Source organism: Pelodiscus sinensis, chromosome 12 (genome assembly GCF_052426305.1).
Source record: "Pelodiscus sinensis isolate ZL-2025 chromosome 12, ASM5242630v1, whole genome shotgun sequence".
In the NCBI taxonomy this organism is placed as follows: Eukaryota; Metazoa; Chordata; order Testudines; family Trionychidae; genus Pelodiscus; species Pelodiscus sinensis.
Genome location: NC_143063.1, coordinates 35,438,090 through 35,451,750, shown reverse-complemented (window position 1 = coordinate 35,451,750; position 13,661 = coordinate 35,438,090). Strand labels below are relative to the sequence as shown.

At 40.0% G+C, this 13,661-nt stretch overlaps 1 protein-coding gene across 1 annotated transcript in view; it reads right to left on the bottom strand.

Moving 5' to 3' along the window:
- The window catches only part of CDH8 (cadherin 8), a 213,391-nt gene extending 200,733 nt beyond the window's left edge, over positions 1–12,658 (bottom strand). The window contains exon 1 of the mRNA XM_006129384.5: positions 12,091–12,658. The gene's annotated coding sequence lies outside the window, so the exon portion shown is untranslated. The remainder of the gene's footprint in view (positions 1–12,090) is intronic.
- Positions 12,659–13,661: the final 1,003 nt, after the last annotated feature.

Genomic DNA, 13,661 nt, shown 5'->3' with positions numbered 1-13,661 from the left:
GTTCTCCTTGCCACTGTAGGTAGTGCACTTCATGTGCAGGATTATGGAAACTACTATGGCACTTTTCCTGTCCCCACAGTTGCTATGGGCCCATTTGACAGGCAGGTGGTCCCCTCTGGTCAGGAAGGGGAAAATGTTTTGTGTCTCCTGTATGGGCAGCAGCCAAAAGATTGTAAGGATCCCAATGTTAAATGGTCTCATTTATTCCCGGCTATGAACAGCATAAGAAGCTATTTCACAGTCAGGGATCACTATGAAACAGAGACCCTGCAGACATGTTCTCTTTTTCCTTGATACTCAGTGTGTATTAGGGCTTGTGGAAGTGGTGTGGTGCTTGGATACTGGCTCTTTGCCATCTGATGATCCTCCACAAGGCCAGATCTGCAGGTTCTCCCCCAACTTTGTGCCGTCAGGACAGCATAAAACAGCTATAGCAGGAACAAAACTGTTAATTCCATTATTTCTGAAGATTTGGCTTGTTTGTGAAAGTGCAACATTGGTATTTGCAGTTTTCTCATTCTTTTCAGGTATCATGTCTGATAGGTATTTACTTACAACACTAATTCTAATTCAATAAAACATTTTGGCTGAGAGTATATACAATACAGTCTTTGTTCTCTGAATGACCATGAGGGGCGAGGGTGGAAATGATTTTCTAAAACAGTCTAGGAGTTTTTAAAGGGGGTTTTAAATGTAACAAACTAGAAGACTTATTCGGCATTCCTCAGATTCTTCAGGGTAGGGGTTTGGCAGTGTGAGGCCAGCCTAGGGGCTGACACTTCCCAAGACCGATCTGGGGGCAGCAGGGACCAGGCAGGCTGCCAGCTGGCATTCAATAGGACCTGCCCAGGGTGGCAGGGATCACGTAGCAGCCAACAGCTGCTTCGCCAGGGTAGGCTGGAGTGGTGGGGACCATGCTGCCAGCCAGCAGCTGTTTATTTGGGTGCTTGCTGCCCCTCCTCCCCCCACTTATTTTTTAGTATAACTGTTCCCCGTGATTGCTGCCTCCTTGCAGGCATGCATGAATATAGCCATCGCTGCTGTCACACACACACCCCTTTCCACTTGATATAAAACAATCACATTTCACGCACATCCCATTATACTGGCACAACCAAATCCTGACCTTGTTTTAAGTTAGGATAAGAGGAAGCTGAATACCAAATGTAACTGATCTAGTTCTTACCGTTTAAGAGGCATTCTTGAACAAATGGACTCACAGACAAACATATGCACATTTCTAAGATATATAGTAAGATAAAGCTAGGGAAATGTGATCATTTCTAAATTAAGAGTGTCCTGGATGACAGTTTCAGATAATCAAATTGAAACCATTTGTAAAAATGGTTGGTTCCTCCAAGCAAAACCTATAGATAATGAGGTGGAGATAAATCACTTGTATTCCATAAAAGGATCTATTTGTATATTTGTTGATATGCTTTAAGATAGGCACCACCAAAGCATAATTATTATTTGAAATCTTGTAGAACCTACCAAAAATGAATCTGGTGGCACCTTAAAGACTAAAACATTTATTAGGGCATAAGCTTTCTGTTAGTCTTTAAAGCGCCACTGGACTCCTTGTTCTTTTTGCTGAAACATATTAACATGGCTACCCTTCTGAAATCCAGTAGAAGCTAGGAGTCCCTGGCATGGACCAATATCATAGGGTGTGTCTAAACTACATGGTTCCATCGACGGAGTCATGTAGATTAGTCAGGACAGCAAAGGGAAATTAAGCCGCGATTTAAATAATCATGGCTTCATTTAAATCAAAATGGCCGCCATGCTGTGCCGATCAGCTGATTGTCAGCTCAGCGTGGCAGTCTAGATGGGGATCTGGTGATCCCAGAACCTTTTGTATGCCTCATTTCATGAGGCATAAAGGATCTGCTGACGAAGGGTTCTGGGGTTGGCAGAGCCCCGTCTAGACTGCCGCGCTGAGCTGACAATCAACTGATTGGCACAGCGCGGTGGCCATTTTGATTTAAATGAAGCCGCGATTATTTAATCGTGGCTTCATTTCCTTTTTCTGAGTAAACTAATCTACATGGCTCCATTAACGGAGCCATATCATTTAGATGTACCCCTATTCCGCTAGCTGCTGTGCAAAGAGCTTACAGCACCACTTGTTAGAATTACGTTTCATCATTATAAATGTAATATTTCCAGATATAGCATCATCCTCAGCTAATAATATATAGTTTACAATGTCTAAGGGAAAAATCTTAGTCTATTGACATAAGAAGACCAATGGACTTTGTGGGGGCAATAGAATAAGTATGGCAATAGGCAATTACATTAAGTTCACTAAATTATTACTTTAATTCTCATATTTTGTATAACATACCTACTGGTTATGGTCATTTGGCAGCTAACATATTGGCAACAACCAGTACTAATTTCATTATGACTATTTTGCAATTATATTGTAACTTTTAAAATGTACTAGAGAGGTGATGGAGTGCAATAGAACTGTTATAGAGATTAATACAGTTAGTAAAATTGTTAATGCAAACGGCTTACTAAGAAAGAAAATGGAGTAAGGTCATAAAAGCCTGAAAAATCAATTTATTTTTAGATTTTTCAAACCACAGAATGTCTTTCTGGCCAAGTAATCCACTTTATTATATTGCTAGTGCATTGATTTACACCATGATCTCCAGTCAAGGAGATTTTACAGCCTCTCTAGAGTTTATTCACATAAGGAAATGTTGAGGATCATATTACCAACTGCTGTATCTTCAAGGCAATCCACTTTTAATTTCATTCTGCATTCATTGCTGCCTTGTTGATCATTGTGATTACAAGCTATAGATAAGTCCTCTGACCTCACTATTTCATTAAAGAGGATTTTGTCAATTCTTAGATGATTGTTTCAGTTACATTAAAAATCTTGTGGTATTGATTTATTTAAATAAATTACACTGGCGAGACCAGACAATTAAAAGTTTGTGAGAGATATTTGTCAGAAGTTGTCTTTTGCAAGTACTTCAGAATCCACTCGAACTGTCTGTCAAAATGGACAGGAAGTTATCTTTTCAAGGGTCACTGGGGAGACTGGCTGTGAAATAAAATACCAACAACATGGTGAGAAAGATGGGACTTAATAGCATCAGAAATCCAGTTATGATGTTCTATGTCTTATCAAGTCATAGAGTTTAAGGACAGAAGGGACCATCAGATCACTTAGTCTGGCTTTCTGTATATCACAGGACTCCAACAACACCTAACAGATGCACACAACTGAAATTAATCCAAAGTACAACAGACCCCAGGAAACAAGACTAATCCGCCATCCATATACTCTGCCTTTGCACCCTGATTAAAGGCGGGCAAATATGCATTAAAAATAGGCAACACAGAACTGTTAAGAAGTATATATATATTCCTCAAGTCATTTAAAAGCTTTGGTTAGAACTGGTTGCCTTGAGTGTGGTGTTCTTTTTACTTTACACACTCCAGATGTTTCAAAACTCCATCAGGTTCACATGGGAGTTTTTGCCCTACACTACAAATTCTATTGAACAACCTCAAGTTCCTGCTAAAAATAAAAAATTAAGATCCTCCCCTCTTGCAGTAAAGGTAGAGATTTAGATGACAACTTTCACGGGTGTTGGGAAAACATAGCAGGACAGTTAATCAGAAGCCTTTTATAATAACTAATCTCCTCTGATTGGCTTCCTTTATTTGGAACGTACCCATCAACACTGACAGTCTGTCCAGTATCTCAATGTTCTTCTGGCCCATGATGAGGAATGAAACATGGTATCTACAGATAGCCAACATAGACATTTTGGACCTTGAATGTGCTTCCTTTGTCACCAGCTGGAAGCTTCTTGTTCTTCTTTATTGTTCTTTTTCTTTCTCTCCCTCTCTTAGATCTTTCTCCCCTTTCTGCTTGCTTTCTTCAGTAGCTAGAGTATCAGTCCTGTTTTCTTTGGCTTCACACTGTTGTATGTGTCCCTTTTAGTTTTGCATTTACCACTTCATGTGTTGGTTACATTGGCATGTATTGCTTCCACTCAGGTTTTCTAGCTACAAATAAATAAATAAATTCGGGTTCTAACAATAATAGCAGCAACATGATGTAGACTCTTCCCACTGTGGGAAGCACAGTTGTATTCCCCTCTGCTGATCCTCTCCTGGCAGCTCAGTAAACCCTGAAGTTTTCTACTGTAAAAATACAAGGGGCTGCTACTCCACTCCTCATCTTTGTTGACATGAGCAATCCTGCAATATTCAGTGTGGTAATTTGCTGTTGTACTCCCCAGATTAAAAAATATCTTTAACGGAACCAAGACATTCTAACTGACTATGCCAGCAACTCTGGAGCGTCCTCATCCCCATATCTCCTACATTATTTGCTGTTCTCAATGATTGCATTGTATCTGAAAGTTGATTGCAAGCTCATAGGGGCAAAGTCTTGAGTTCGACTCAGTGTGCTTTTTGCCACTGTGTAAATAATACAGAAGGCATAATGATAAATATTTGTACAAGTTCCAGCTATATAGTCTCGATGGTAATATGCTGCCATTCACGTCTGCATCAAAAAGTGAACCAGGACTAAAAAAAACCTATTTTGAGGTAAGAGCCAAGCGTCACGATGTTAAAGCTTTCTTCCTAATGGCTCTGTCCCTCACACACACTCTAGCACTCTCAGGGAGAATGTAAACATATGCTACCTTAATTTTTAATCTTAGTCATGCATCACAGCTCTTTTATAGTTAGAAAAGGTGAACAATTCTCCCAGTTCATATAAAAAGAAGAATTTTAATCTCAAAAGTTCCTCAGAACTTGCTTCCAATATATTGTAGTTAGAATTACACATGCAGATGTAAAGACATGCCCATGCACACACCTCCCCCCCCATACACACAATCGTTTCTTCGGTATAGCATCTGGGGAGCACCCCCGGACCTCAATGTTCAAGGCAGTGATTATTCAACAGTCCACAAGATTACTACTGCCTAAAACAATGCCACCTTGTTCTTTGAAAAAATAAATAAAATTAAGGCCTGGGAGATGTGTAATGAACATCGTTCCTCTGCCTCACTTTCCTTTCCTCTCATTCCACAGTGAGAAAACATGCAGTTTGGTGGGGAAAAGAGGCTTCTCCAGGAATCAGGGCATTCCACATCTCATTGATGAGTCAGGATGAAAAGAGAGTGGTACACATTATCATATTCCTGCCATTGTGGAAACCCCAGGTACTGCTGCACCTCAGTCCCTCCTATGCTCTGCTTGTGGCATACACTAGTCCAATTTCTTGTGAGCTGCACACTTCAGTCTAATTTCCATTGTTGGGTTTAGTATGCGGGTGCTGGATGGTGTAGGTGTCCTGTGACAAACAGAAAGTCATACTAAATGATCTAGTGGTCCCTTCTGACTTTAAACTCTGTGACAATAAACCAAACATACCTACTGCAAGCCAATGAAATATCAGAGAAAATTGTCCATTGTTATTCACTTAATTGCATAATTGAAGACTGACGATATCTACATACAACTCTGCCTCTTCTTGCTCGCATAATTCTTCCAAATGGTTTCATTCAGCAAACCCCTTTTGACAGAAAATATAGTTTGCCCTGGAAGGAGGGCACAGGATAGAATCATGTTGAGATCTAGGAGTTATTCCCTATCTGTACCTGATATGAACATCCTATCTGATATAATTTATTATTATTATTGGGACTATTATTTGAATCCTGTGTCAATCAAGCCATAGGCTTCAATTTAGCAAATGTGAAATTTAAGCATTTGCTAAAACAGACTAACACGGCTACCCCTCTGAAACTCTCACTGATACATGAAAGTGCTCATTTCCCAGAACTAGCCCCTAAATGTCCCATCAAAACTAAGACTATGTCCCCAATATATCATTTGTATTTCTATGTATCATTTGCATTTCAGTGTATAGGTACCCCACCACACATGGCCCAGCATTTCACTAGGCTCGGTATGGTTCAAACAAATACAGCTCCTACCCCTGAGTTTACATGTTCAGTAATACAACTTGTTTGATTTTTTTTTCATTTCTAATGTAATGACTCTTGATATCATTCTAGTTCCTTCACCTAATATAAATACTAATGAAACTATGCATTAAATTAAACTCATACTGTAAAACATGTGCCTCATTTATGCAGTTGAGAATGTCACACCTAGTTTTAAAAAAAGTTTGTTTGCCAGAGCATAACGGTCATATTTCCCACTGATCTGTATCAGAACTAAAGTTCCCCTCCACATTGCCTTGCTGAGAAGCTGATGATGCCAGCTCAAAACTAGAGAGAAGGAGAAATGTAATATTCCAGCTGAACCACCAAGGCAGCCTAGTGGATTATAAAGCTGAAATGCATTGTGGTCACACCCGCTTCATTTTGTTTGCATCGCAAGGGAAGAATATGAACTATTTTTTATTATTTTCTACAGTCCTGTGATTAAAGCACTTTTCCTGACATCAAAATATAATACTAGACTACATATAGATTTAGCAGTATTAGCTAGTGCCAATCGCACCTCTTAGACAAGTGTTAATTTTTATAAAGGTGTATTGTATAATTAAAAGACCCATAACACTTTTTAAAGATGGGAGGGGAAAATACAAGTTGTTCATACCAAGTAAAGCTTTTTTAAAAGGAAAACTGGCCTGTGACTGAGAATTAGGTGTTAACCATTCTCTGTCTAGGGCATCATTTATTATCAGACTTTTAACAACTAAGATGTGCTCATCCTGTTCATATTGAAAATTGTTTAAATATTAATGGAGGCCATAAATATGTTTTCTCATTCTTTTTCAGTTATCTATTGATATAAGACATAAACCATAATTGTTCTTTCCTTGATTTTTTTAGAGACTGTCACCTATTGTACACAATTAAGCAAAGTAGCATAAATAACCTTCTCTTAGATCAACCTGAAATGTGATCTAAGTTTGTTGTTTAAAGACTGGCTATGTACGAAGTTTCCTTATAAAAAGATGCCAGAGAATGAAAATCTTTACAAAAAAGGACAAGTGATATTGCTGGACTTTGCGTATAGCATACAGTATTTATGGTAGTTATGCTAAAGTCTGATTGATATCCTCTAATAGCAACACATGAATTTAGGAGTTAAGGTTTTGATCATGAACCACTGAAGCCAGCGGAAGTTTTCTCATAGACTTTAATGGGAGTAGAATCAGGCCCTATTCTATTTTTGGTATTTTACATTTGCCAGGTTGAACTAAATTTCTTCCTCTGATATATATTTGAAGCATACTCCTAGAGATTAACGACCACAGTGTCATAAACTGTATACTACTAATTTCAAGTTAAGTCAGGGTAGAAAATAAGGTACAGTGATCATTTGGTTAATTGAAAGGAAATAATGAGCAGATATTTTCTATCCATAATACCTTATGTTCATTGTCAGAAATGTTCATTTGCTTGTAAAACTAGTGAACTGCATTCTTTTAGAAGTCCATGATTTGCTTAGCACATTGGCATTTAGTTTGTACATATATGTTTGTATGATTAAACATTAGTGATAACAAAGAGGAAGTGATTAAAAATGGATTCAACTGTAATCCGAGTTCCATAAAATTAAGCTGCGTAGCATTTCTCAGAATTTACCTGTTTGGGTTTAATTACATACCACTAAGTTTGAAAACTACAAGCAAGCTGGTGAAGAAAAAATTGCTAAGAGATACTATTTTTAACAAAATACCTAACTGCTTCCACAAGGAGTAGAAGTGTGAACAAAACATAAAGCATACAGAAAGCCATTTTTCCTCTGGGCATGTTTAGCATTTTATATATTTATAGTGGGGGAAGTAAGCTTTAGTCAGGCATAAATGCAGTAAAGTGTACTCAGAAAAAGCAGTATAGGTTTTGCATATCTTGAGTCAAATCCTGCTCATTTTATTAATTCAGAGCTCAACCCCTAAGATGCTGAGCATTCCAACTCCTGTTGACTACAGTGGGAATAACTGGTGCTTAGCCTCTTATTGGATCAGTTCCTCAAGTAGCACCATTGCCATTAAAAGGTAATTGATAGCAATGGATGACTCACATGAGTAAGACAAGCAGAAATTTGTCCTCTGCTTGAAGTCAGCTACCATCTTTTTTTTTTTTTTTTTTTTTTTTTTTTAAATCCACTGCTGGTAAACTAGTTCTGAGGGCACCTTCCGTGTCAGCTCTTCTTTCCACTGTATTTCCAGGGAGAAATCCTGAAAAGTTAAAATTGCATCTGTAGTTGAAAGGTCACTGTGCCGGTGCGGTTAGCTGGATCGATCAAACTAAGAAATCTAGTGTTCAAGAATGGGGGAAACAGTTGAAAATTTAAATTGCATTGGCACTTCTGTTCAATTACTAAAGGGTAAATTTTTTCAAATAGTTATGTTTAGCAAGCTATGAAGTGTATCACTTTTTCTATGGCAACAAGGCTAAGGAAAATGTTGAGTTTATATCATCTAATTGAATTCTACTGTTGCAGACTTATGGTCTGCAATGATGCTTAAAACACTGAAACGCAAAAGTTTTAAGAGTTCTCCTCCCACTGGTAAAATTTGATTTGTGTCATTTTCAAACTCACAGCTTAGAAAGTATTATCAGGTTTCCTGTAATGCAGATATAACCAAAGTGCATACAACTGTTGTTATTAAAAGTTTGTTCTAAAGGTCAGTCCTTTTAAGGCGTTAAAATGAGGCAGGTTTGAAATGGAAAATACAATACATCTGTGGTTTGTATGTATAATAATAAATGATTGCTTATACAACATGCTGTGAACAGACATTAACATTTATACTAGATAGCATTAGTAGTTGCTTTCTTACAAGTATTGTTTATAGATACTCTATTTTGTCATAACTTAAAGATTTGGGACACCATGAACTTTCAATATGTACTTTGTGTTGCCTGTCTCTTGTCAAAAATTCATTCTTGTTCATATATATTTCTTCTGTATTCATGATGGGAAGTAAAAAGAAATTACTGCTAGCTGGGTTACAGTTCAAAGTCTTTTTATTTATTTGTATATGTCAAGAGTCAAATGGGAGAGCCCTAAGCCCCTCTGACTAAAAAGCCCCAGACAAAATGCACTGGGCACTGAGTCCTTCAGGAATCAACCTCTTTATGAGGGAATTGACAATTTTTTGATGATAAAAGAAACAGAGCTTCTCTAGAAAGCATATTTAAAAGTAATATATCTATAGCTCTATCATTCTGTATGTTCGCTTCTCTGTGTGTTCATATACATGTGATAAGTAGATCTGTAAACAGCAGAAATGTAGCCAATACATATTCTAACAAGAGTGCAGAGCATGTTAACAGTGCAGCCAACAAAATGTTCAATCATCAATCATTTTATTAATTTTATGCAATATCCTTGGGATTGTATGGAAATAAAAAAGAATAAGCAAATTAAAATCTCGTCTATGACCATGGACTCCCTCTCATAAGCTCTTTGGAAGGGATAGTGAGTATGGGATGGCATGACTGAAGTGATCTGGGAAAGCATTAAGAGACATCATCTGCTGAGGATTTCCTCCCATAGTGATTAAAACATCTTTAATTAAAAAAAATATATTTATATGTCAATGGAAATGACTACCAGTATGTGATAGGGAGACTTCATATAGACTGCATCAACATTTGTTAAGCAGTCAAACATAGTATTATTTAATTTAATGACTTTTATAAGATAAGAAACGTCCCAACTACCTTTTTGCAACTAAAAACACATTTTGATTAGCAATAAATTTATTCACTTATCTAGTTTAATGTACCTATGTCCACAATTATAGCTTCCAGGTAGCATAGCCTCTGCTGCAGGGCCCTGAACTTACAAACAGCAATAGAAACTGAAATCCTTTAGAGCCTATAATATTATAAAAAATAAGTATTGCAGAAAGATGAAAAAGTGCTTCAATAAATAGCAATATTAAAAAGCAAACAGAGGCATTTAGTGGGGAAAATTATGAGTAATTCTGCATTCAGTGAAGCACAACTGTGAGGTTGAATGGATGGAAAACCCTAGATTAGAATATTATATAAGTATCAGTCCCCCTTATGTAGCTTTGAGGTTGAAATGGCCACACAATTAGGCCAGGAGGTGACACTGTAGAGAGCTTTTGGGTATTTATGTTATCCGATTTTATATTTGTGGATTTGATGAGCAATGCTTTAACATGTGTGCAAAATACCATCAATGCATTTAGCCATTTTGATCATTTCAATTTGATTAAGACAGCTGAAAAAGTACATTAGGATCATTTGCTCATTTTTATTTATTTGTTCATTTAATGTTGCCAGTAAACCTGTTTCCTGAGAAACCAATTGTGAAATATCATCTTGTTGCTAACAATGGACTGTAGAGGAATATCTTCAGATTGCAGTCATATGAAAGTATCACATATTTCTCGTCATCCTTATTGCAAAGAAACTCCTCAGGAATTTACAAAAGAGGATGAGTAAAGTTAAGAGGATTCTTTATCTATAGCTTTGTTACTTATCAGCTATATTCTTTAATTGAAATTGAAGTGAGCAGCTGTTAGCAGGCTTTCTACTAAACCCTAATGTTGTAGATTTGAAAACAATAGACAGTTAATGTTATTTGATTTCTTACATTCAGCAGTCCAAGGAAACAGCTGGCAATGATGCCCATGAAGACAAATGGCTAGTCATTGATGTGCTCATCAAGTTGGCTATTTAAAGGTGTCAGCCTTTATTAAACTTTAAATTCTTATATTTAGAGGAAGGGAAAGTACAGAGGATTGGGGCGGGGGGCATAGTAAGGATATGGAGAGTTGATACCTGTTGGTAACCAAAGCTCTGGTTTATAATGCTAGTATGTGCCACTTTGGGTAGATTCAATTCTGTTTAGTCTGGTATTTAATATAAACTGTTTAAAATGAGAAAAGATCTAAACATGACTGGATGGCCATCAATCACAAAGGAATCTCTGCTTTTCTGCTAGGTGGTGGCATCTTCATGGTGGTAGCCAGTGCCTAAATAAGGAGTTGAGTTAATCTCCTCTATAGTATCCACAGAGAAAATTGCCATAGGTTTTCTAGCTTTGCAGGGCTGTAGTCTGACTCGGTGCCACCAGCTCCACAGCTGAACACACTATTCTTGCATAGCTGATACAGTCTATCAGGGAGGCTAACTGACAGCTCGGGTCCCTCGGCCGGGATGTTACCACCAAGCTGATGTTAGATCTAAGCAGAAGGTAAAGACGTGCGATTCCTCTCGCCTGTCGCAGACAGTGGCTGGAAGGCTCAGTGCGAGAGCCAGCCTTGGGGGTCGACAGTCCTGCGTTCTTCTCTGGAAGCCTCCGTCATGATGCAACTAGCGAGCAACTGGAGCGAAGGGGTTTGCTCCCTCTCCTAAGTTTCAGCCGGCTACGTTCACTGTTGAGTCAACAAGGACGGGGAAAGGAAACAACTTCTGGGGAAGGGATGGTTCTCTGGGCTACTTACAGCTAAAGCGTCCTTGTCATTCCAGCTTAGAGAAAGGGAGCAGACGGGAGACTTTCCTTTCTGACAGGGGGAAAAGGATCAATCAGATCCGAGTCCACGCATGGATTATTTGGGGGGTCGGGTGACCATGGGGTCTGCAGTGATAAATACGGGGGATCATCCCCCCTTATGATTCTTTTAGCCTCCACCTCCATCATTTACATATCTGGCTGGTGGCTGATTTTTATGCTCAGCACGAAAACTGCAATCTACTTCAATGCATGAATGCAGCCCTGCCTCTATTCACCACAGCACAACAGTTCCGAGATTTATTGTACTAAATAAATAACCCCACGGAGAAGAAACGGGCTCTCCAGACCCAGAGCACAGCCCCCTGTGATACACAACTCCTTCTGAGCCTCGAAAAAGCAGCCCCGACACTGGCATCCTATTATCAGGGAATTTCACAGAATCCGAATTAATGAGCCACTACACTTCAGTCTAATAATGCCTCTGTTTGTAAGGAAACAGACAGATAGAGCCCATGACCGTGTCTGCAAGGTGCACCAAGTCAAAGCCAAATTCACAGAGAGAGAGAGAGAAACCCTTTTACCAGTGAGAAATAAATAACTAACAATAAAATAGATACTCACTCTTAGGGACCCAAGCAACGTCTTGCGAAGCCCACTTCACAAATGGATTACAAGGGTCTACTTCAGGGAGAGGAAAATATTAGCCAGTCCCTCTGAATGGGCAGGAGTCTCCGGGTTTCTTTTCATGCTTTCCGATGCTGCTGGAGAAGCTGGTGACTTAGACGCTCAGGTTTCTGTGCCCGCATAGTAAAGTGCAGTTAGTGATTTCTCCCCTTTGCACAAATCAGCGGCGGCAGCACCTCGCCGGGAAAGCAGGGATATTCCAAATAAATCCACTAATTCAGGGGCTGAGCGCTCCAATGTGCCTGCCTGCCAGATGTAACTGTGAAGTGATGTGGAAAAGTGAGCTGGGAGCCTCCCCTGACAGCTCTTATTGGGCTGATCTCGGAGGCAGGTCTAGCGCTTGGAAATTCAAGTAAGCAATTTTTTTTTTTCAATCTAGTAAGCACACAACTTTTCTACACATTCCAGACCCATTCATGCCCGAGCTCCTCGTCAGGTGCCTTCCCAGCCTAGGGCGGGTTACTCCACACAGACCCTCAAGGGGAGGAGGAGCAGGCGAACGGGAGCGGGGGCAGAGGCTAGGATGGGACGGGGGGCTCCGAGCAGAGGAGGGGAGAGCAGGGTCTGGGGAACAGCCCAGGGGAGCAGAGAAGAGGCGGGGCCGGTGAGGGCTAGGTGCGAAGAGGGGAGGAAGGGCTGCGGGTGGCAGAGGGTGCTAGCTCTTAGGAGCCTTGGGCACAAGGAGGGAGAGGGGCTTTTGTCAGGCAGTGATGGGCAATTGGGGGGCACATGAGAAGTCCTGGGACAGAATCTGTGGGGTGAAAACCAGGGGCAGTATGTGCTGAGAAAGGGCTGAGTGCTGCAAGCCCCAAGGATCGGGGGAGGAGAGTGTGGGGTAGAGAAGGGAGAAGTCCCAAGGGCAGATGACACACTCCAAAGGGCAGAAAGGGAGAGAGACGTGTGGTACAAAAGGAGAAGGGAGACTCCAGTGGGAAGAGGCTCAAGGGAGCCTAGACCAGGAAGAGAAAGTTCCCAGCAGACACCCCGAAGGGGGAGAAGGAGGGGTGGAGAGAAAAAGGTTAGGACACAGTGTGAGAGGCTTCTCAGTGCCTTTCTGGAAGGGCAGCGGATCTGATACAAAGAACCAGAAATAAGAGGATGAGGTCGGTGGGAGGTGGAGGAATAGCTGAGAGAAGAATGGGGAATGGTGGTGAATGGGATGGAAAAAAGGAAAGGAAGGAAAAATGAGGGGTGTGAGAAAAGGATTGGGAGGATAGAGGCCCTATAGCACATGAAAAGAAAGACAAGAAGAAAGAAGGAAGGAGGGAAGGTTAAGCAGTTTTGGGAAAGCAATGCTGCAGAAGGAAATTTCAAGCAAAATGATAAGTAGACATTTTGGGAAGAAAGGACTGAAGCCTGGGAACCATGCTTACGGAACTACTTATAAAAGAGTGTGTGTGTGTGCATGTGTGTGTGTGCGCGCGCGCGCACATATTATATAATATTGCACACACACATACACACACATACATATATAGAGAGAGAAAGAGAGAGCATATATATGTGCC